We start from the raw sequence: 26,215 nt of genomic DNA on the forward strand, positions 1-26,215 counted from the left end.
AGCAGATCACTGCGTCTCAACAATGAAACATGAGAGACCCCCTCACTCATCAGGATTGCCTAACCAACCACCTGCTTCCTGTTGACCAACTTCTCTTTCTTGCCCCTCCTAGTTCCTATTTTCCTCTACATGTGTACATTTCTTTCCTACTATATAAACCCCTAATTTTGGTTGCTTGCAGAGATGGATTTGAAACTGATCTTTCATCTCCTTGGCTGTAGCACTTAATTAAAGCCTTCTCTGGCAATACTCACTGTTTCAGTGACTGGCTTTCTGTGCTGCAAGCAGCAGAACCTAGAATAAACCTCTGGCATTTAGGTAACAGATTTTTAGTTCCCTGACCATTGCTTGTGGGTTTGTTTCCACAGGCTGAAAAAGTTTTGGAAGCCCTCCTAAGCAGCTGCCAGACCCTTTTTTAGCCAGAGGTGAGTCCTAGTTTCTCTCTCTGTCTAGTCCCACCCCTGCTGGCCCCAACCATGTTACTGATTACCTAGGAAAAACAGCCTTAGAAATTTGACATCTGCATCTGGATAGGTAAGTGTCCTTTTGTGGGCCTAGACAGTATCTGCTCCTCTCAATTTGAGAATCTTTTTTTTTTTTGGGACCGAGTCTCGCTCTGTTGTCCAGGCTGGAGTGCAGTGGTGCAATCTTGGCTCACTGCAAGCTCCGCCTCCTGGGTTCACACCATACTCTTGCCTCAGCCTCCCAAGTAGCTGGGACTACAGGCGCCTGCCACCATGCCTGCTAATTTTTTTGTATTTTTAGTAGAGAGTGTTAACCAGGATGGTCTCAATCTCCTGACCTCGTGATCCACCTGCCTTTGCCTCCCAAAGTGCTGGGATTACAGATGTGAGCCACTGTGCTCGGCCAGGAAATTTTTTAAAGAATTTCCATTTACAGGTTGAACAAGCCCAACTGAGAGAGGGAAGCACCTTCTCTCAGTTTGGATACTCTTAGAACTTGTTGTTACAGCAGTTGGTTTATATTTTGGAGGTTGTGTGTGTTGATATAGTCATGGGAATTTAGAGTTTGATAAACTGATATAACTGATATTCTTCTGTAATGCTGTTTGACCTCAATATTCCTTTTTTTTTTAAAGACACTATATTACTCTGTTGTCCAGGCTGGAGTGCAATAGTGTCACCATGGCTCACTGTAGTCTGGAACTGCTGGGCTCAAGAGATCCTCCCAGCTCAGCCTCCCAAGTAGCTAGGAGTATAGGCACATGCCATCATGCCTAGCTTTTTTTTTTTTTTTTTTTAATTTTTGGAGAGATAAGGTCTCATCATGTTGCCCAGGCTGATCTGAAACTCTTGGACTCAAGTGATCCTTCCACATCAGCCTCTCAAAGTGCTGGAACTGCAGGTGTTAGCCACTGCACTTGACCTGGTCCCAGTATTCTTTGGGATCTGGAGTTTGCTGTTGAATGGGAAGGCAAGATGAAATTCCATGTAGTCAGGCTCTTACATTGCTGTTCTAAGCAGAGTTGGGCCTGATTAGTAGGTTACAGGTGATGTTTTTATGTAGTGCTCTCTGGACCTAGTGCTCTTTGGCATATGGGAAGATATGGCCTTTGAAAAGCAAACTGCCATGAGAACTGCTTTATCCCCAATTTTGGTTCACAGCCTTCATTGGATTACATATCAGGGCAAAAATAGTTTAGCCATGTGAACCTGTTTGTAAACTGGTGAGTTTGTATTGCTATTTCATAGCTAAAGTTCTGAGGTAAACACTATTGGATCTTTGCTTGTGTGTATGTGTGTGTGTGTACATATTTAGATATGTTTATGTGTATGTACATTTACTATATGTTGTGTCTACCAAGTTTGCTTATAAGCAAAAGAATGCTCATAAATTAAGTATATAAGTCCAAGAATTTTAAAAATTCATATGATTAAGTAAATTGTTAATTTAAAAAACTGGCTTTAAAATTATTGGTAAGGTAAAAATAGAAATGTGTTTGGAATTGCCAGCATACATTTTTGTCTGGGTTTTATATTTGTCTCTGCTAGATATTTGGGGTGTCAGGGTTTAGCACAAAAGGTTATAAAACAATATACCCAGCCAAAACTAAATAGTCTTTGTTTGACTTTTTTTGATAAGTAAGACCAATTTAATGTTAGTTTAATGAAGATAGCTGAATTTTCTGAATTGTTGACAAAATACCCATGTATTTAACTTTTAAAAGGTTCTTACTTAGGTGAACATCTGATCTTCACAGGCTATAAAAAAAAAGTTAACGAGGAAATAACTTGAAATGATGACTAGCTTTGTCTAATATTTCAGTTTTCAGAAGTAATCTAGATAAATTGTTTGAAAAAATGAAAGAATCGTGTACATGTAAATGAGATAAATGCTTGTAGCTGTGAGAGGTGACAATGTGCTAGCAGCCCTCACTCTCAGCACCTCCTCAGCCTCGGCATCCACTCTGGCAGCACTTGAGGAGCCCTTCAACCCACCACTGCACTGTGGGAGCCCCTCTCTGGGCTGGCCAAGGCCAGAGCTGGCTCCCTCTGCTTGCCGGTAGTGTGGAGGGAGAGGCGCAGGTGGGAACCGGGGCTGCCTGCCACACTCACAGGCCAGCACGAATTTCCACAGGCACGGGCATGGGCTTGGCGGGCCCCACACTCCGAGTGGTGGGCCAGCGCCCAGGCCCAGAGCAGTGGGGGATTAGCACCTGGGCCAGCAGCTGCAGTTGGTGTGCCGGGTGCCCCCGCAGTGCTGTCCTGCTGGTGCTGCACTGGAGCTCTAGCCAGGCCTCAGCCACTTCCCTTGGGGCAGAGCTCGGGAACTGCAGCCCACCATGCCCGAACCTCCCACCCCCGCGGTGGGCTCCAGCAGGGCCTGAGCCTCCCCGAGGAGGGTCGCCGCCTGCTCTGTGGCACTGGGTCCCATCAACCTCCCAGGGGCTGAGGAGTATGGGTGCATGGCCCAGGACTGGCAGGCAGCTCTGCCTGCGCAGGGTGGGGGTATCCACTAGGTGAAGCCAACTGGGCTCTTGAGTCCAGTGGGGACTTGGAGAACCTTTATGTCTAGCTAAGGGATTGTAAATACACCAATCAGCACTCTGTGACTAGCTCAGGGTTTGTAAATACACCCATCAGCACTCTGTGTCTAGCTCAGGGTTTGTAAATACACCCATCAATATTCTGCATCTAGCTAACCTAGTAGGGACTTGGACAACTTTTCTGTCTAGCACTCTGTGTCTAGCTCAAGGATTGTAAATGCACCAATCAGCACTCTGTGTCTAGCTCCAGGTTTGTAAATACACCAGTTAGTACTCTGTATCTAGCTAACCTAGTGGGGACTTGGAGAACTTTTCTGTCTAGCACTCTGTTTCTAGCTAGAGGATTGTAAATGCACCAATCAGCACTCTGTCAAAACAGACCAATCAGCTCTCTGTAAAATGGACCAGTCAGCAGGATGTGGGTGGTGTCAGATAAGGGAATAAAAGCAGGCTGCTGGAGCTACCCAGGGGCAACTGGCTGGCGTCTCCTTCCACACTGTGGAAGCTTTGTTCTTTCACTCTTTGCAATAAATCTTGCTGCTGCTCACTCTTTGGGTCCACACCGCCTTTATGAGCTGTAACACTCACCACAAAGGTCTGCAGCTTCACTCCTGAAGCCAACGAGACCACAAACCCACCGGGAAGAATGAATAACTCCAGAGGCCCCACCTTTAAGAGCTATAAAACTGTGAAGGTCTGCAGCTTCACTCCTGAAGCCAGCAAGACCACAAACCCACCAGAAGGAAGAAGCTCCTGACACATCTGAACATCTGAAGGAACAAACTCCAGACACACCGTCTTTAAGAACTGTAACACTCAACGCGAGGGTTCACGACTTCATTCTTGAAGTCAGCCAGACCAAGAACCCACCGATTCCGGACACAGCTGCACTTTTTAATGTAATTGGAAATCTTGAAGTTATTTTGGATTGAATAATAGAAGTTATTTTTGGCCATCTGGGTCACTTCCAATTAAGAAAGGATTATGGGGCCGGGTGCGGTGGCTCAGGCCTGTAAACCCAGCACTTTGGGAGGCCAAGGCAGGCAGATCACCTGAGATCAGGAGTTCAAGACCTGAGATCAGGAGTTCAGCCTGGCCAACATGGTGAAACCCCATCTCTGCTAAAAATACAAAAATTAGCTGGGCATGGTGGTGGATGCCTGTAATCTCAGTTACTTGGGAGGCTGAGGCAGGAGAATCACTTGAACCCAGGAGGCAGAGGTTGCAGTGAGCCAAGACCATGCCATTTCATTCCAGCCTGAGTGACAAGAGCAAGACTCCATCAAAAAGAAAAAAAGAAAAGGAAGGAAGGAAAGGGAGAGAGAGAAAAAGAGAGAGAGGAAGGAAGGAAGGAAGGAGGGTTATGACGTTGGGAAACATGTTTTTTTAAAATTGTGGAATGTTCTCATCTGTAAAATGTTAATATCTGATAGCTAGTTCAGAATGTCATGTTTCCTAGGTTTTCACTAAAATTTAAAGTTACTAAGAATAAGAATTGTAATTAATATATTATTCTGTATATCAAATGTGTGAGAGAAGATGTGTTTTTACAGAGAAAAACAAATTATTTTGTCAATTCATAAGTTATGTAAAGGTTGATACAAATTATGGACTATGGTAAACTTTTGTCCTAAAATAAAATAATTGGTCATTAAAAAAACAAACAAACAAAAACAAACAAAAACAGAGAAAGAAAATTTAGGACAAAAACAAAGTCCAAGCATGTTAGATGATTTGTGTAAATTAGTAAAATACTCTCTAAAATCTGATACAAAATTGTAGAAATTTGGCTAATTAACATTGCTCATAAAGCTCTTAGTATTGATGAAGGTAAATAAATATTATAAAGAAGTATATTGGCAGTTTGGCAATTCTTTTCTCTCTTTTTTTTAAACATACTTAAGCATGAACCCAGATTTAGCATGGAGTCAAATTTTATATACACACTTGCATTGCTTTGTTTCATACTGTATTTGCTATTCTGCATAGATAGTACTAACACTAAAGTACATACTGGTCACGTGCTTGAAGTAAATTTCTGAATTGCACAGAAGGTATAGTGGTGTTGCTGGACTTAGAGACATTAATTTGTATACTAGGAACAAAATACCCAACATATGTTTGTTTTAGGCTCTGGATTATACTGTAGCCTTCAAAGTAAACTGAGTAGGTGAAAAATTGGGTATTGCTTTCCAGTTTGTTTTTGCTTTTAATTTTTAATTATTTGCTATTTGTTCTCCTTTGGGTTTTACGTGTATATACATATATAAAAAAACATTGATTTTTTTAGTTTTTAATGGAAGGCTTGTATTTTGTTCTATGAATAGTCATTTTGTTTCCTATGCATTTCCAACAATTCATCATTTGCTCTATTTAAAGTTCTTAAGCTATCTTTGTCAGGCCTGCAAAAATGGATAGGGGACATCAGCCATTAAAAATTTGATTGGTTTTGCTTACCTCTGATAATCTAGAGAGCTACAAGAGCTTTAAGCTATGGGTCAAAAAATAACCCCTAAAAAACAAAAAACCTTGTTTTTTAAAATAAGTTATAAGCAGAAATAGTATATTACTTATTTATTTGGAAAAGTAGGTAAGAGTAGAAATGTTTACAGAGAGCAAACTATTGCAAGGACAAAAAACCAAACACTGCATGTTCTCACTCATAGGTGGAAATTGAACAAGGAGAACACTTGGATAAAGGAAGGGGAACATCACATACCAGGGCCTGTTGTGGGGTCGGGGGAGAGGGGAGGGATAGCATTAGGAGAGATACCTAATGTAAATGACGAGTTAGTGGGTGCAGCACACCAACATGGCACATATGTAACAAACCTGCACACGTGCACATGTACCCTAGAACTTAAACTATAATAAAAAAGAAAATAAAAATAATGTTTAGAGAGTTTTTTCCCCTCAGGAAATCAATTCAATCAATAATTTGAATTGGTTTCAGATCTTTTTCTTTAGGTAATGAGGAAAAATTGTGATATGGGTACAAAGTTTTAATGTTCAGGAAAGACTAGCCTGGCTTTTCCTTAAAAGAAATTATATTGACTGGGATTTCTCTCAGACTGTGTTAGTTGTATTTACAGGTATCAAAATTAAGTGACATTTACTTGGATTAAGTAGCAGTAAAAATGTCAGGCTTTCTAGTGATGTTTTGTATTCCAAACCTGTTATCACTATTAGGTCTTAATGTGTGTACTTGAAAACAAAATGTATACTAGTGTTGTTCTGGTTTGAAGATTCTAGAGTTGACATTTACCTAATAGTTATCAGTACTGTATCTAGAAACCAATCTTTGAAATGTATGATAATGCTCTTTTAAAAAGCAGAACAAAATAAATATTCTGTGCTTGTTTTTACTTTGTCCCTGTTTCACTGTATAGTATTTAAGCAAAAGGAGATTATTTATCTTCATACTGAATTTCCAAAACCGATATTTGGCATTTACCATTTTCTTAAATCATGGAGAGTAAAGGTAATTGTCTTACTTTGATAAGTTTGGCATTGGACCTATCACATTTTTGATGCTTTGGGTCACAGTTCTGTCACTACAATGTTAGCAATTAGATATATGCAAGGAATAATCTAACCACTTTAATATGGTGATTTAAAGTGCTGCAGGCATTAACTACTAGACACCAATTCACAGTGTTTTAATTTGTGACATGTTAGGGAGAATGATAGGATTTTCTACAATATAAATGTCCTATTAACTAATCCTTGTTAAGTTAGGACTTTGACTCTTGGGTCTAAAAAAGGCACAGACTTCTGCCAAATCTTGAATATTGACAGTAGTCAAAGCCTTGTTTTCAGACCCAGAAGAAGGTGACAATCAAAATGAAGAACTTGCATGAAACACAGGGCTAGAAATTAAAACAATTCAACCCCTCTAGGCCCAGGAACTATTGTGAAAGATCTGGGCATGTGAGATTGTAAGGGCTAATGTTAAGGGACAAATTAGTTCAAGGTTTTCTGTAAATTAAATGTTAATAGCAAAAGCACACTGATGCAATACCAGTATCTGGGCTACTGTGCTGGAGTAATGCAGTTTTCTTAGAGCAATGATTTTATCTTTAATAAAAAAATTGTGAAAGGTTATAAAAGACTTCCTACCTTATAATCAAACTGATTCAAATTAGATTTGTTCATAAGGTTTTGTTAAAATCAGTTTTAACATTAACACATGAGATTCCTAAAATTCTGATGTCTTAATATATGTTGTCAGTAATAATCATGATTATGTTAAATTTTTGTATGTCACAGAAATAACCACATTTTCTTGTCAATTGTGTCTGTTGAGCCTTTTCTCATCCATAATTATTTTGCTTTAATTGTTTTTTAAAACAGGCCTATCATCAGCTACAGTCTGGAACTTGCTGCTTTTGGGGAATTCACGAAAAGGATCCTTGAATGTAGGTTTCTGATAACTTTGGAGTTTTTGCCATTGGACTAGAGAGAAAACTTCCAGGACACTAATTGAAAAGCTGATGTGTTCTTAAAGATTCCTAACCCAATATGAAGCAAAGTGGGATCTGATTGCATGGACTGAGCTAATGGAGGACAGAAATAATTTTTATGGTTTTTCTTTTTTTGGTTCTTTGAAATATTGCTGATTTTTTTTGTTTTTTTTTTCAGAGTCTGGAGAACACTTTTTCTTTTGAGCCATTTACAACCTTTAACAATGAAGTATACTCTTGTAAATAGAATTTGAAGCACATTTCTCTCTCTGCCTGATTTCTCTAGAATTTGTAAACTATTTGTGAATATTCTTAATTTATGGCAATATGGTTGCTTACATAAATTCAACAATAATCTGTTTTCTTTTATAATGAGACACTGTTGGAGGAACTGGTTATTTTCCCAGGACTTTGACTGAAATGGCCTTGTGAATGGTTCCAGGAAAGCCAATTTAGGAGACCCTATGTGGATGATGATGCTTGGTACTTTCTGTGGGTAATCAGGCCAAGTATATGGGACTGAACCTAATTTTGCAGGTAGGTTAGTCCTGCTATAGTTTGTCTTTGGTGGAAGTGAGGGACTAGAGGGAGAAAGATTGTGTCATAGAAGGAGACTGTCATATTAGATTAACACTTGATTCATTACCCTTCGTATGAAGCTGCTTGTAATGCCCCTCCTCAGCATGAAGCAGCCAGAAAGATCAATGACCAAATTCCCCATGATTGAGGAACTGATAAATAGAAAGGGGAGACTGAAACTGGTCCAAGTGTTCTACAGAACTAATGTTTATTATTTCTTTTGAATAAACATACAAATTGATCCCCCCAGTCTTAAAACTCAAGAAAGTTACATTTGTCTTATCTGAGTTTCTTTCTCAGGAAACCAACCATCACACCTCCCAGATAGTGTCAAGGAGTTGAAACTTACCAGATCACTGCATCTGGACAAAGAGATGCCAGACCCCTCACCCATCAGGATTGCCTAACTTTCCACATACTTCCTGTCGACCAACTTCTCTTCCTCACTCCTCCCTAATTCCTGTTTTCTTATGCATGGTTACATTTCTTCCCTGCTATATAAACCCCTAATTTTAGCTAGTTCAAAAGACAAATTTGAGGCTGATCTCCTAACTCCTCAGCTACAACACCCAATTAAAGCCTTCTTCCATGGCAATACTCATTGTCTCTTTGATTGGCATTCTGTGCTGTGAGTAGCAGGGCCTAGACCAAATCTGTAGCATTTTGGTGACAATAAGTTGGGATCATATGACTGAATTTGGGGCAATGCAATGTGGGTGGAAATTATGTAAGCCACTCTAAGCATGGTCCTTAAAAACCTGACCCTGTAACTCTCTTTTCCTTTCCAAGGCAACATGGAGAGACTTGAGTTCCAGGGGGAAAGTTTTAGGATGGAAAGAAGCCCTCACTGGACTGTGATGTGGGTAAGAAACCTGTGTTAAGTCCCTGAGACATAGGCGTTTATTATTACCCCAGCATAGCTTAGCTGATTTAAGAGGAGTTAAGAAGCTTCCCTTGCCTTTAAAGGTATTCTATAGGTAAGTCCAGGAATACAAAAGCACTTCCAGAAAACTCCAGGGAGCTATAGTTTGGGAGATGGAACTTCCAGCAGACTAGAGCCAACAGTAATACAGTTCTAGCAATTAATCCTTTCACTTTGTGCACACAGCTGGCACATAAACTAGTCCCAGAGCACGTGAGCAGGGAATATTTCTAGCAACTTTCACATTACCAACTCAGAAATAATTCAATTCTTTGTCTCCCTTGTGATGCTCCTTCCTGTAGCTTTTGACTCTCTTTTCCTCTAACACTATCAAGTCTCCTCCCCTGTATCTGCCTTTGAGGGGAGGTCACCACTGGTGACACCAGTGTATCTTGAATTATACTCTTCTATGGAAGGCCCCACTTAGTAATTCTGAAAGATTCATTATTCCCACCTATAATCTAAAGTACCTGACAACTTATCTTGCTAGAATCATCATTTTAATCTCTAGGTGAATGTCAAGATATATGTTATTGTTTATATCTTGACTGCCATAGTTACTGTAAGCCTGCCCTAGAAAACTGTGATCTCCTTAAAAACAAGGACCACATTTTGCATCTTCATCATCTCTTTGAGTCCAGCACCAAGCATGATGATTGGTGCAAAGTGATGTAAGCTTCATAAAGACAGGACCAAGGTCTTCACCTCCACCCTACTACACCCAATAGTTCTTTTCTGCTTTTCACCGTGCTTGTGGTGGTGGTTTGACTGGAGTTAGAGGCTGTGTTTTGCCATATGTATCTGCCAATACTTCTCTTCAGAGAACTTTTACATAGGATGACCTCTTCAAGGCGGCACAAGAGAATGCCTGAGGGACGTATCTCTCAACCCCATGTCCATTAATTGTAACAAAATAGTTGCCTCATGGCTGGAACCCTCCTTTATCCCTGCTGGCAGTACCCAATAGCTCTGCTGGGCCAGTAGGGTGAAGTCATAATTGGAGCACACTTTGCTTATAGAGATCAGTTGCAAATGCCAAGTTCAAGGAAGACTGGCCACTGCACCCAAAATAAACCGGGGAAGCAGCCCTTCTTATAATTTTCTCTCAACTTAGGGAGATAGTCCAAGAAAGAGAATTCTGGGGACTCAGATATAGAGAGAGCATAGAATCATAGATATTTGAAGATGAAGGGGCCTTAAGATCATTTTCCAATCTCCTTACTTTACAGGTGAGAAAATGGAGGTCTAGAGAGAAAAGTGACTCACCCAAGCTGAAAACAATTGCAGGAAGAAAAGCCAGGATAGAATTGGGCTGTTAGAATCCTTGGTAGTGCACTTTTGATTTCACTCTTAAAATGCTCAAATGTCTTTTTCTGACAACATGTAGGGAGACCTGAGGTTGGACATAAAGACACTAGATGTAATACCCACCATATATTGTATTCGTGCTTCACACAAGTTAATCTAAATATACCTCAAAATACCATATTTTGTTGAGTAGGCAACTGAGGCTCAGAGCAGGATGCCAACTTGCCCAAGGACACTCGGTGGCTCAAACCTGATCTCACTCGGTGCTTTATCGACTGTTTCTAGGCCCCAGGTTTCTGACAATATTCCAGGTGAAAGGACAAGTTGGAACCATTGAGAAACAAATGAGCATCTTGTAAACCCAAAATACAAGACCTTGCTAAACACCAGAGCTTGCCCGCAGCCAAGTTGTGAGACTTAAAATTTGTCTTTAGGGCATACAGCCACATCCACTCACCCCTCAACACACCAAGGCTTCTGGAACATTTCTTTCTGCTTTAGATGTCTATTTCCAAGTGGTTAAAAAAAAATACTGGCTGAGGATCAGAATCCCTGAATTTTGGGTTTTGCTCTGCTACCAACATCTTGCATGTTCTTTGTAGAGTTACTTTATCTTTCTTTCCTTTAACTTCTTTGTATCTGCAAAAATGATGAAGGAGTGCACTAAAGATGAGGAACTGAGTCACCCCAATGCCAAATGTAACAATTTGTGGGTCAAAATTTGGATGTCTGCATTGGAAATTATTCTGAAGCCACAGACAGGGCTAAAAGGTAACTACGGATAATTAGTGACTCTTGCCATAGACAGATTAAAGTGTTGACATCACATAGGACAAGAATTGGCCACCAACAGATGAGAGAACTGTTGATGTCCTTGAATTGGAAATGAACAAGCTAATTGGTTAGTTACTTATTCACTCTAACCCAGAAAGCTGCAACTTGTGAAAAAAGTTTTTGCTGGTAACACACAGGAAACAGATAATGTAGTATTTTTCCCAGTGGAAAACCACTCTTGTACCACCAAGCAGAAGAGAACATGATGTCTTTTCTTTTGATGTAATTTAGGGTGATTCACAAAGTGTTCATAGCAGGGAAGCTGATGGAAAACTGACATGCCCCTAGACTTGAGAGATGCTTTCTAAGTTTAAGAAGGAAACAGCTTATTGTAAAATGTATTTGAATCCTACCACCTTCCCATATCTGTGTAATTAGCAAAAAGGCAAGCTGCAACCAGAGAGGTAAAGTATCAATTTATGTCATACTTATTTATTGAGACCCTCCTCTGAGCTGTGTACTATGTTAGGCAGAGAAAACAAACAATAAGCAAGACACAGTCCCTGGCTCCATGTGATTATCAGGGAGGCTAGGAAAAGTCATTTCTGCTTGGAGAATCCCTTTCCAGAAATACCTCTCTTCTTCTGAAGGGACATGCACATGTACATATTATAATAAATGAATCTAGAAAATATATAATATTTATATCAGTCTATTTAGTGGTGCAAGGTCTCTTTTTCATAAAAATATTCTATCATTTGTGCAATATGCTATATATAAATATATATAACATATTCTAGATGTATATCTCATATAATGTATAAATATGGTAATATATTAATATAGAATATTTATATAACCTATTTTTGTATAGTGTATATCTAAACTATATATTATATGTATATAAAATATATAATCTATACATTTTATATATACATATATATAAGACCTATAGTAAGTCACTGAAGTTTCAGAGTTTATTTGTTCCTTTGGTTAGAATTTCCTTAACAAATACAACCTACAGTATGCCGGGCAGATGAATAAACCAGAAAATGCAACTCAATGCAATTTTGTGTCATGTTAGGACTGAGTTCTACACGTTATCAGAACATAGGTCTGGGAACCAGGGAAGACATCTTGCTGAAATCGCCAATAGGAACTAGCTCCTCGAAAGTGTGTGGATAGGGTGGGTTTGGGAGGAAATGAGAGTAAATGACAGGTGCAAAGTCCCAGAGGAAAGTAGAAACATGTCACCTTCTCTAAAAAGCAAAGAGATGTGTGCTTACAGTCGAGATTCAAACAAGGAATGGAAAGTAGAGAGGATGGAGTGATAAATAAGGGTCAGATCATGGCACAGTAAATGTTTTGACTTTGACACGAAGGCAATGGGGATCACAGGGCAATGACACTATCTGATTATTCTGGATTAGGGGAAGCAAGACCAGAAGGAGGAGAGCATGCCTATCCCATCTATTAATACTTCCCACTGTCAGGTTCAAAGTAAGAAGTGAATATGTACCTGTTACATGATGGATAAATAAATGAGTGAACTATTTCAGAGCCTGTTACACTATTTAGGTTAAAGAAGATTGGGTTTAAACAAAGGTAATGAAAGTAGAGACACCCTGATGTGGATCTATTTAAAATATTTAGAAAAGTAGTGGCTGGGCATAGTGGCTCACATCTGTAATCCCAGCACTTTGGAAGGCTGAAGCGGGCGGATCACTTGAGGTCAGGAGTTCAAGACCAGCCTGGCCAACATGGTGAAGCCCTGTCTCTACTAAAAATACACAAATTAGCCAGGCGTGGAGGCACGCACCTGTAACCCCAGCTACTCGGATGGCTGAGGCAGGAGCATCTCTTGAACCTGGGAGGCGGAGGTTGCAGTGAGCCAAGATCATACCACTGCACTCCAGTGTGGGTGACAGAGCAAGACTCTGTCAAAACAAAACAAAACAAAACAAAACAAAAACAAGTGACTAAATGGACATAGGAGTTCAGAGATGACTTTCAGGTTAGTTTTTCTTGGTGAGTTGCTACTTGCATATGTAACAATTGCCATGTTTTTGGAGCTATTCTGAGTGTTTACACATGATAATTCATTTAACCCTCATAAAGACCCTATGAGTTAAGTAGTATCAATATCAGATGAGAAAAAGGAGGCACAGAGGGGTTAATAATTTATTCCAGGTCATACAGCAAGTGACTATTAGGTCCGGGAGTTAAATTCCAACAATCTGGCTTTGGTGTGTACTATTCTGGGTATGAGGTTTGTGTCTGCTCTTAGAAGTCATGGGAGAAGAATGTGCGTGAAGAAGAAAATGACTTGAAATTGAGACTTGTGAAATTTAAGTTTTCTGTGGAATACCCCAGTGGAAATAGCAATTAGACAAGTTAATATTTATAATAAAATTAATTAAAACTTCACCTAAAGTACAAACTCTAAGAAAATGGTTACAAAGAAACCTGAGAGTTCACTGCAGTTAGAATAAAACTACTAATAAAGGAAGCAACTACATGAGTGTAAACAATCTGAGATGAAAGTGTTGGGGGTATAGAAGACAGGAGTGGACTTTTAGGGTGTGCATGAAGAAAGTAGGAAGATTAAAAAGGAGGCCAGACAGAAATTTCATGAAGGAGGGCCTGGAATTTAACGGCATTGCTATGGGTACATTATGCCTGTGGGTTGTTCTCTATATAATTTGTTTAGCAATTAATCCTACAGTAACTATTACCAGAATAACTGTTTATGATTTTCATTCCACAGGGTGTGTTTAGTCGTTTAAACTGATTTTTTTTTGTAATAAATCTATAAAGGAACCCCACTACACATTGAAGGGGAAAGGTGTTTGAGCCAAATAATTAATAATTTTACACACATTTTGGTTGTCACAACCTCTTGAAGAATAGCTGGAACAGAGATGAGTCCTACTTGAGTGTTTTATATATTTCATTATAAACAATAGTTAACGTTTATTGAGCACTGAACCTGTTCTGGGCACTCTGAAAACATTCCATATACATTCTCTTTTTTAATCCACTTAACAAACTCATGAATTCGGTAAAATTTGTATTTTGCATTTCCATTTTGCATATGGGGACACAGAGGTTTAGAGAAGTGAAAGAAACCATCCAAGGACCCAGGAGTGGTGAGGTTAGCAGAGGCACCTCCACCCACGCCTTCTGACCTTTACTCCTGCCCAGTGCTCTCTCTCTCCTAATCTGACAAACTCAGTCTGGGCCAGACTGTGTGCTTCTTAACTAGAAAGTTTCCCAATGGTCACAGTTTGTTCTTTATGTTTGTTGTTCAAGACAAACCATTGCCCTGTAGCTGCTCTTTTCCCCACTGACTTATCTTTGGACTGACTGGGAGGTGAAGGACACTGTCCTTGTATGTGCAATTCCCAATTGGCTACTTCCTGGTGAACTTGATTTCTCATTTTGGGGCCCAGGAGGGTGATCATTGCCTAAGAACCTTCCAGAGTTTACTTAAGGCAAACTATGAAGATGGTAAATTCTGTGCCTTCTTCCTTTCATTCTACTTCAGTAACTGCCTTTTTACTGGCATTACTCAAATTCTCCAGCTTTCTTACCCTTTAAATAATTTTACTGAGCCTCTACTCTGAGTCTGGATTTGTGCTCTATGTTGGACATATAACAATAAATAAGACAATTTTATTAGTGGTTTCAGGTATGTAGACAAGTTAGTAGGGTACAGAAATGATACATGTGATAAAAAAGATCCTTCAAGGTAGAGAGAAGCACCAGGTAGGGAGTAATCAGCCAGTATTAAGAGTGAGGGCTTGATAGTTAAGGGTCAACTTCCCAGGGCTAGAAAAAGTTAAGCTAACTTTTGAAGGATAAAAGATTCCCTAGACTGGATTTGGGGGTGATGTTAAATAGTAGGTAGAAGAATCAGTCTATTTAGTGGTGCAAGGTCTCTATTAACAGGACACGTTAACAGGAAACTGTGAGTGGTTTATTATGGCTGGGGCACAGGCTGTGAGATGGAGAGAAATAGGAAGTGAAGCTGAAGAGGCAGGCAGCTTTCAGATTAAGGAGGGTTGTGTGTATCATGCTAAAGAGTTTAAACTTTCTCCCATTCTTCTGACTGAGAAAAGCCAAAGAAAGATTTTAATCAGGGCAGCAGCAGTATGTGAGTTTGGTTCTGAAAGTTTATTCTGGGGGCTTTTATGATCCAGTAGGACAGATTCTGGAGACACGGTTTGAACATGGGGCCAGTGTAATAGATATGAGGGCCTAAATTAATGCGGAGGCACTGGAAAGACAGACAAGTGTTTTGAGAAGTATTGATGAGAGAGCCATGCTACTGAATGGGAATGCTGCTGGCCTTAGAGTTGTTAGGTTTATAAAATATTTTTAAAAATTCATGAATGGTGGTACCATTCACCGAGAAACGGAGGCCAGCTCTACCAGGTTTGGGAGGTGCGAAAATAAATAATAAGTGTAACTTCAAACATGTTTCCATTTGAAGTTCCGATAACACATCCAGGTAGAAGTAATGAATTGGGGGCTAAAAATATAGATTTGAAGCTGAGGAGAAAAATCTGGGCTGGGGATAGAAATTCAAAAGTTGTAAGCGCAAACATGGTAAGTAAAACCAATTTATTTTTTTAAAGGCATAAACTTTATTCTACAGAGTGAGAAGAGAGCTGGAGAGAGGGTGGGCATTTACGGCATATCACTATTTAAGAATAAATTAAGGAAGAAGAGACAGATAAATAGTTTTCTGGAGATATAAGAGAAACCAGGAGAGAAAAGTTTCATTAAAGGCAAGAAAAGGGTTTTAAGGAGTTAAATGTCAACAGAACAGCAGAAATACAGAGTGAAAAGGGTCAGCAGAGGCTGTGCCTGTTAGTGGGTCACTAGAGACCCTGGAAGAACAGTTTCTCTGAAGGGATGAGGCCCAAAGCCAATTAGCAGTAGGTTAGGGAATAAACAAAGGTTGAGCAAGGGGAAGGAGAAAATGCAGACTACTCATTTAAGAAGCTGAGGTTAGAGAGGGTAAGTGATTTTGTGGAAGGTAATAAGGCTCCTCAGTGGTATTATCTGGGACTTTATGTCAAGTGGTCTGACTCATTAAAATGCCTTTTGGGACTTTCTATTTATTTAAGTATGTATTAGTCACCTACTCTGTTCTAGACACCTTGGAGTTAGACACCTTAGATATTATAGCATACAAAGCGAGTTAGGGATGACTGTCAAGAACTGTGAAGGGTCTGAAACTTTATTTTACTTGCAAGCTAACAAGGTAGCCTGCTGCAGTGCCATAGGTATTGGCACATGGTATGAGATTTTGGAGTCAGAGACAAAAGACACCTGGGTACTTACAACAATAACAATAACCAGTAACTTCATTTTCTCAAGCCAATCCCTGGGCATCAATTCCCATAGGGTGACATGAATGGGGCCATGTGATGCCCGCACACGTGATGCATAGTGTTACAGGAAAGAAATACTGAGTTTAGCAAATTTGAATCTTTTGTAATTGGCAATGCACATGCCTAATCGTCACCCCAGAGAGAGAGACATTACCTTTGTTATGTTGGACAGTAAAGAAACTTCTCTCTGCTTTGAAGGGACACATGATCTCTAGCTTCCTAGGCTTATACACAACCTTGGAAAATCACTTAAGAACAAAGAGAGGCAGGGCCTCTGTCTACAAGATGTGCAGAAATTCTGGAGACCCATAGAAAATTGTCTCTTAACAATGATGTGGTAAAGATAAGTTGCCTACCCAATATATACATATATATCTTTTTCACTTAGCAACAAAACCAAATATATGTCAAGCAGCAATGTACCTAATTGGAGACAATGTGGTAGCTGGAGCTCAAGCAGCCTTCTTGTAGCCTTACAGATTATAGCTACTTAGGCTGGTGTGGTGGCTCATGCCTATAATCCCAGTACTTTGGGAGGCTGAAGCGGGTGGATCCTGAGGTCAGGAAATCAAGACCATCCTGGCTAACATGGTCTCTAACTAACATAGAAACCCTGTCTCTATTAAAAATACAAACAATTAGCCAGGCATGGTGGCAGGCACCTGTAGTCCCAGCTGCTCGGGAGGCTGAGGCAGAAGAATGGCCTGAACCCAGGAGGCAGAGCTTGCAATGAGCCGAGATCATGCCACAGGACTCCAGCCTGGGCGACAGAGTGAGACTCCGTCTCAAAAAAAAAAAAAAAAAAAAAAAAAGATTATAGCTACATAACAAAAAGGGTAAAGCATAAGGACAGGAGTCTAGGTCCCTGATGACTTTGTGGCATTTTTATAGCAGCTATGGACTGCTTAGCTCTGAATTTGATGTAGGTGGATAAATATTATGTGTTTAAGCCATCATAGTTGGGTTCTGTTATTCACAACCATAGACAAATAGTTACTATTAGTAAATAAGTGCAATTACTAATTTGGAAGAAGAAAAGAGTACTAGATAGTAAGATATCTGAGACCAGAATTATAGTCACAGTAATTATGAACTTACTGTGTTAACTTGTCAATTGACTTCTGTGAATTTTATATTTCTCAGCTTAATATTATGAACTTCATAGCTCTAACTTTTTTATCCTAAATTAAAATTTTAAATTTTAAGAATTTAATCCTAAACTCTTAAACTAACCTTTTATGTAATATTTATTTTTAATATTAACCTTTCTTTTTAATATTTTTAAACATTAATTTTAGTTGACAAATAACTATATAAGGTACAATGTGATTTCTGACCTATGTAAGCATTGCAAGATAGTAAGGTAATCAAATCAAGGTAATTAACATATTCATCACCTCAAATATTCATCATTTGTGGTGAGAACATTGAAAGTCATATCTTTCAGCTATTTTGAAATATACAATACAATATTATTAACTACAGTCATCTCGCATTGCAATAGAACTCTAGAACTTATTCCTCCTAACGATTAGGAGTTGAAGCAAGTGGATAAATGTGTTTTGCTATTACTTGTAATGGCAAAAACGCAATTACTTTTGCACAAACCTAACATTATAACTTTGTACCTGTTGACCAACATCTCCTGTTGACCATCATCTCCCCATAAACTACCCTCCTAGCCCCCACCTGCCTCTGATAACCACAGTTCTACTCTCTACTTTTGTGAGTACCATTTTTTTAGCTTCCACATATAAGTGTGCCTGGCTTATTTCACTTAACATAATATCCTTCAAGTGTATCTGTTGTAAATGATAGAATTTCCTGTTTTATTTTTTCAGGCAGAATAGTATTCCATTGTGTAGATGTACCGCATTTAAAAAATCCATTCATTCATTTTTGGACACAGATTTTTTTCATATCTTGGCTATTGTGAATAATGCTGCAATGAACATGGGAGTGCAGGTATCTCTTTTGGTATACTGATTTCTGTTTCTTTGGGTACATATCCAGTTGTGGGATTGCTGGATCATATGGGTAATTCTATTTTTAGTTTTTTGAGGAAACTCCATACTGCTTTCCAAAATGTCTGTACTAATTTACAATGCCACCAACATTGTGTATGGGTTTGCTTTTCTCCACATCTTCACCAACACTTGTTATCATTCATCGTTTTGATAATAGTCAATATAACAGGTGATATCTTATTGTGGTTTTAGTTTGCATTTCTATGATTAAAAATTTTGAGCATTTTTTTTCATATAGCTGTTGGCCATTTGTATTTCTTCTTTTGAGAGATGTCTATTCAGGTTCTTTGCCCGTTTTTAAAATTGGGTTGTTTCCTTGTAATTGAATAGTTTTGAGTTCCTTGTCTATTTGGGATATTAGCTCATTAACAGTTATGATTTGCAATATGATTTGCAACTATTTTCTCCTAATCTGTGGGTGATCTCTTCACTCTGTAATTGTTTCTTGTGCTGTGCAGAAGCTTTTTAGTTTGATGCAATTCCATTTCTTTATTTTTGCTTTTGTTGCCTGTGCTTTGGAAGTCATACCTAAGACCAATATAATGAAGCTTTTCTCCTACATTTTCTTCTAGTAGCTTTATAGATTCAGGTGTTACATTTAAGTTTTTCATCCATTTTGAGTTGATTTATGTAAAAGTGGTTAGATAAGAGTCTATTATTATTATTCTGTACATGGATATCCAGTTTCCCCAACATTATTGTCTTTTTAAAAAAAATCCCTTTTTTTATCCTTCAAAGCTCATTTCTTTTTTTTTCTTATCCTTCAAAGCTCATTTGATCTATATCCCATTTTCTTTTCAACAGGAACCCATCTGAAAAATAAATCCATAAACAATACAGATAATGGCTTAATTTGCTACGTCCCTGTCCCCAACATAAGAATGTGTGTACTTTAGAGATGCCTTAACCCAGGGGTATGACTTTTGGGGGAGGGGGGGTGATATCTTTACTGTTATTATTATTACACTTTTAAGTTCTGGGATACATGTGCAGAACGTGCAGATTTGTTACATAGTTATACATGTGCCATGGTGGTTTGCTGCACCCATCAATCCGTCATCTACATAAGGTATTTCTCCTAATGCTATCCCTTCCCTAGCCCCCCACCCCCCGACAGGTCCCCGTATGTGACGTTCTCCTCCCTGTATCCATGTGTTCTCATTGCTCAGCTCCCACTTATGAGTGAGAACATGTGGTGTTTTGTTTTCTGTTCCTGTGTTAGTTTGCTGAGAATGATGGTTTCCAGCTTCATCCATGTCTCTATGAATGACATGAACTCATCCTTTTTTATGGCTGCATAGTATTCCATGGTGTATATGTGCCACATTTTCTTTATCCCGTCTATCACTGATGGGCATTTGGGCCGCTTCCAAGTCTTTGCTATTGTGAACAGTGTTGCAAGAAGCATACATGTGCATGTGTCTTTATAGTAGAATGATTTACATTCCTTTGGGTATATACCCAGTAATGGGATTGCTGGGTCAAATGGTATTTCTGGTTCTAGATCCTTGAGGAATTGCCACACTGTCTTCCACAGTGGTTGAACTAATTTACACTCCCACCAACAGTGTAAAAGCGTTCCTATTTCTCCACATCCTTTCCAACATCGGTTGTTTCCTGACATTTTAATGATGTAATTAAACTAAAGAGCTTCTTCACAGCAAAATAAACTATCATCAGAGTATACAGGCAACCTACAGAATGGGAGAAAATTCTTGCAATTTATCCATCTGATAAAGGGCTACTATCCAGAATCTACAAAGATCTTAAACAAATTTACAAGAAAAAAACAACCCCATCAAAAAGTGGGAAAATGATACAAACAGACACTTCTCAAAATACGATATTTATGTGGCCAAAAAACATATGAAAAAAAGCTCATCGTCTCTGGTCATTAGAGAAATGAAAATCAAAATCACAATGAGATACCATCTCACACCAGTTAGAATGGTGATCATTAAAAAGTCAGGGGTGTGGCTTTTTAATGAGTTTTCCAATACCTTTAAGTTCGGTAAGGGAGGAACTTAACTGAAACATCTTATAATAATGCAAATAGCTTGTATGTCATAGCTTCTTTGTCCCTAGTGCTTAGCATGGACCCTGACATGCTTAGTTCCTCAATAAATATTGTTGAATGAATGAAAACACAATAGCATTTTAAAAATAAAAATTTAAGAGCAAAAGAAAAAACAATGGGGCATGACCCACTTTGACCTGATCTACTACCTCCACTGCCTTGCAAAGTGTGACCCAGAAGATTTCATGTAAAACAAATCCTTTGTAATCCAAAACAGACTAGATCAGACAGAAAAGAAAGATATTTAAGTTAAATGGTTTCTGATTATCTTTTTTTTATACTTTTTAAGGAACAGTAGGTCATTTGTTCATTGGAAACATTGCTGTCAATTTAAATTATGCCATCGTTTGAATAAATTGATATTGGATAATGAAGTTTCACTGAATCACTGAATGTCTACATATACTTTTTTCCTCTGGGCTAAGTAACTTCAATTCCTCTAACCTTTTCTCATGAATTCTATTTTCTAGCTCTTAATCACTCTTTTGTTCTCCCATGAAATTGAATAAAAAAATGTTAACCAGTAACAAATATCACAGGATGATTTGTATATGAACATTAGCCCTATGTTCACCTTCAAATACATCATGCCATTGGTGGTGCTACCATCAGATTTAATATTTTATGATACACTAGAATACTTTTCTACCTTACTAATGTCTGGAATTGTCTCTTAGTTTATAGTAGTCTGTGGGTCCATGATTCTAGCTATATAGATATTACCAAGTAGGCAAATAATTAGTATCAGGCAAACCAAACAGCAGTTGGCAAATAGGATATTCTCATGTCTAATCTAGATATTTCATTTTTTCATTCATGAATCTACACATACATTCATTCCGTTGCCATGTATTATTTCCTTATTCTGTGACAGACTCTGAGCTAAATACTGGTATAGAGATAAAATGGAGTTCAGAGCAGTTCTCAGCTGTCTATTAAAGAAACAATTATAATAGAACATGATCAAGCACAAAGATATCAAGACAGGATGCTACACAAATATAAGAATGTACCTCAATGCAGTTGACATCAGGTGTCTTGAAGGATAAGCAGTTAGCCAGACAAGAAGAGATGATTGGTCAATTGCTACCTTGAGTGATACTAACATAATATATTCTAGTGACTACAACAAAAGAGTTGTAAGTTTGAGGGAGATTGTTTTATCTGTTCTTGCCATGACACAGGACCATGACTGAAGTGCAGATCCTTCCCTGTGTACTATGTTAGATGCTAGAGATAGAGCAGAGAACAAGCTAAATATGGCCAGGGGCTTAATATCTAGAGGAAGAGACACAGCACTGAACTAATGGTTAAAATCAGAGTGACCTATTTTTACTTAGGACATTCTGATTTTATTCCCTTTTTCTAACTTAATTAATAACCATGCCCCCTTTCACTGTTGAAAGTCCCAGTTTGAATAATAAAGTTATATGGTCATTGTTCTGGGACAATATGATCATTGCTACCCTAGAGGTAATATAGAATAGGATGGGAGTCCTGGGGGAAGAACACCAAAAAGAAACTTCTAACCCAGTTGGTGGGCCAGTACACTGATATTACAGATGACATATTTCTAGAAATTTCCAAATGATAACAATGAGGCAAATCCCTTGCCAGATTTTTTAAAACCCCATACTATCCAAGTGGCTATTTTAATAGTCTGGTCTAAGCAAGCATTGCTAAGTCGGTTACAGTGGTGTGAAAATGAAGATATCAAGTGAGAAATCAAGTTGTGTTCATGAGAAGTCAGTTTTTCCTCTGTGCAATTAAGAGAGAAACACAATCAATAGCGTATGCTTTTGGAAGGGTAAAAATATCAATGGATTCACAAGATTAAGCAGGTTTCTGCTGGAAGAATGTTTGGGCTGCCATTGAAATGAATCCTGAAGCCACACAAATGAAAATCTATTTCAGAATTTCTTGCAGGACATGGAAATATTCAAGTAAAATGTTTGTGCATATTTAGAAAGACATTGATACACATATAATGACTCCAGGTATTGTTTTTTCCCCATTAAACAAATATAGATACCTTGGAAAACGAAACATGAACATTTAGATTTCAAAAGGCAAAACATACTTTGAGAGTCAATTGAATTGACAAACAACGTTGTATAAAAATGAACCTTATCTTCTCTTTGTGAGGTTGAGGGAGGGGTTCCTTGAGCTGAGAGTAATCCAGTCAGGAGACCCTAGCAAGCTAAAGAGGAACGGGGCTAAAGAGACATCTGTCCTCGTTTATCCAATTATCATTCTCAATTTTCTGTAGCTACAGGTCCACTTCAGAAAAAAAGGACAGGCTCTGAGAAGATCAGGATGAGTTTTAGAGGGTCAGGATTGGAAGAAGAAAGAAAGAAAAACAATATTTTTAGCATCTCTACATATCGGGTACTGGGCTGAGTACTTGCCATATAATACTTTTTTGATTTCAAGAATGACCCATTGGTAGATATGACCTGGGAAGGCCGTGGCTCAGGAAGGCTAAGTCCGAATTTAGACCATATACAGTTGATTGCAGGCACCTCAGTTAAAGCCCAGTTTAGTTAAACTCCAGTGACTATATTATTTCTTCTATTTATTCCTTAAGGCATTTCTGAGGTCAAAAAATAATTTTTGATATGTGACATTGGTTAAAAGAAAGGGGATTCCAGATGAGGAAACCATGGTGAATCAAGGTGTTATTTTATCCAGGGCTAAAACATGTTTATAAAAATGTATCTTAGAGTCTTCCATTATTGCCACAAGTTGCCACAAGCAGATATGTTCTTGCAGCAGAACAAAAAAAAGAAAAAAAAGAAAAAAGAAAAAAAGATGAAATTAGAGAACATTATCATGTTTTCTACAAAAGAAGAACCAGAACATTAATCATGGGGCCTGTATCAGTTAGACTTCTTTGTTGCAAGCAATAAATGCCATTTTTGGTTCACTTAAGCAAACAAAGAAGGAAAAGCCAAAGAACTGAGTTGTAGGATGCACAAGAGCTGCGACAGCTTCTGGAATCAAGGAAGCAAAATGGCCAATTTTTTTTTTTTTTTTTCTGGGAGCTATGATCAGCATAAAGATCTAAAGTGCAGAAAGAGAGAATCAAAAAGCTCCAGCTTGGATATGGGCCACCCCTTGATAAGTGGAGCAAGGTACCTTGATTGACAGTGACAGAGAGAGTTCTCCAGAGCAAAATCCATATTAAAAACCACATGATATCAACAAAGAAACATCTTACGACATCCCATCTCTTACTACTGTAGTTTAAATGTCCTTCCCCTGTATGTTAGCTTCCTAGGGCTGCCATGACAAAGTAACACCAATTGGGCAGTTTAAGAAAACCAAGAAATTTATTGTTTTATAGTTCTAGAGGCTAGAAATTTGAAATTACGGTGTCAGCGGGGCCATGCTCCCTTCTAGGGAAAATCTTTCCTTGCCTCTTTTTAGTTTCTGGTGGCTGCTGTCAATCCTTGTCTTTTCCTGGCTTCAGTCTCTGCTTCCATCATCACATGGATTTTTTCCCTGTGTGTGTCTGAGCACATGCTCTCTCCTTTTTAAGAATACCAGTCATTGGATTTAGAACACATCCTAATCTACTATGACCTTATCTTAACTAATTACATCTGCAAAGACCATATTTCCAAACAAGTTGTCATTTTGCACTTCAAGGTAGACATGAATTTTGGGGTGATAATTTTCAAACCTTTATACTTTGTCTTCTTTTGGAACCATTTGGTTTTCTCTATCACAAACTAACTATCCTGTCCTCTAATTTACAAATTAAATACGTTTTTATATAGAGTTATGGTTCTTTAAGGGTAAGGACAAGGTCATGTTCATCTTTGCTTGTTCAGCATCTAGTAGAGTGTCTGGTATATTGTAAGCACAAAAGCAGTTTATTGAATGAATGAATAAATAAACCAACCAGAAATGAATTATTCAACTAATAGGAGACATAAGAAAAAAAAAAAAACTACAAAGGAATCAGGAATGGCACTTGGCATGTATCCCTATACAAGATTATAGAGTTCCATGGTCCTGTCATATACCCAAACAACACTATTGCAGAAACAGCAAATAAAAGCATGTTTCCTATTCCCCACAAGGGTTTATAATGGCCTGAATATTGAGAAAATTGACCTTGCTTCCACTTTGATTCTTACAAGTTCTCAGATAAAATAGACAATTTACAACTTCCATGTATTTTCTCTATATTTCTCAACTAGTTTGCCTTTTCCTAGTGTGATTACATCATGCAACCCTGTTTACCTCCTCTGGCCTTGGCCAACTTCCTTTACTTTCACACCCATTGCAAAGCAGTTTTGCTTTTCCTTCAAGGATTTTATTTTTATACCCTGCTTGTCTGTGCTTAATTTACATCTTCTCCTCTAGCTTCAAAGGTTTGCCGAGGCTATGACTTCACCTCCTTAACAGTGGTCACTTTCTTCTTTGAAGTTGAGTATTCATTTGAAGAGAGATGCTGTGTCTTTTGGCTCCTTCTCCTAATCCATGCTGTCAGGAGATGAGGGAAAACACAGTTGCCCTAATGATTTGATAGGATAAGTCTGATACTTTCTGGATTTAAGGAACCAGTCCACTTCCCTGCTATGAATTGGAATGAGAGAGAAAAATGATTCTAATTTTAGGCTGAATCTTCAGAGGTTCTTTTCCTTAGGCATTGCTGTCATGGGAATGTTTGGGGGCATAAGTGGGGACACGAACATCCCTGAAAATTGCCTGGTGGGGACAAGCAGCAGGCTGTCTTTTATTGTTGACCCATGATTCCCACAACGTAACCTTCCTCCTTTGCTGTGCCTGCCCTGATCGTACTTCGAGTTTACAATTACAATTTGTTTTTCATCCTGTTCCATGTCCTTGGAGAGAGATCACTTTGATGACGGTGCCAGAAACTAATTGTGAGGGGAACCAATTGTATGGGAGGATGAAGTCCATGGAGCCAGAGATCCTCAGCATCCTGAAGAGAAGGGAGGTGCCATAAGGGAACATGTTTCCAGGGAAGACTCCAGGCTTCCTTTCCTGGAGACCTCTCAGAATAGGTTGTTCAGCCCTCCTACTGGAATTACTGAGTCTTATGTTTGGAAGGGACTATATTAAGCTGGGCTGTTCTTTAAGTTCTTTAAGAGTGTGAATTCCCTGGGCTATGAGTTCTATGCTGTCTAAATCAATGGGCCGATGTGGTACCGTAGAAGAGTTGGCTTAGAATCAGGTCAACTAGTGTCAGAATCTTGGGTTCTACCTCTGGCTGGGTTACTTTATTAACAATATTATTAAAAATACTAGCAAGCATTTATTGAGTACACATTATGGGCATGTTGTTGGGCTGAGTGCCTTACTCTCAACATCTTAATTTATCACAATAATGGTTCTATGAGTAGGTATTATTATTGTTGTTGTCATTAGGTTTTACAAAATAGAACACAAATACATAAGGCAAGCTTCTAAGATCACAGAATTAGTAAAGGACAGAATTATTAGGGAAGAGCAAGGTCTTGCAAGTTCATGTGCATGCTTAACAACTACATAATACTGCCAAACACTAGACTACACATTTGCCAAGTCTTGTTTCCTCATCTGGAAAATGAAGACAATAATCCTATTTATAGATGTATAGGATTAAGTAAAATTGTTACTGGGTTGTGAAAGTGAGTAGCCA

This window comes from Macaca thibetana, chromosome 8 (assembly GCF_024542745.1).
Source record: "Macaca thibetana thibetana isolate TM-01 chromosome 8, ASM2454274v1, whole genome shotgun sequence".
Lineage (NCBI taxonomy): Eukaryota > Metazoa > Chordata > Mammalia > Primates > Cercopithecidae > Macaca > Macaca thibetana.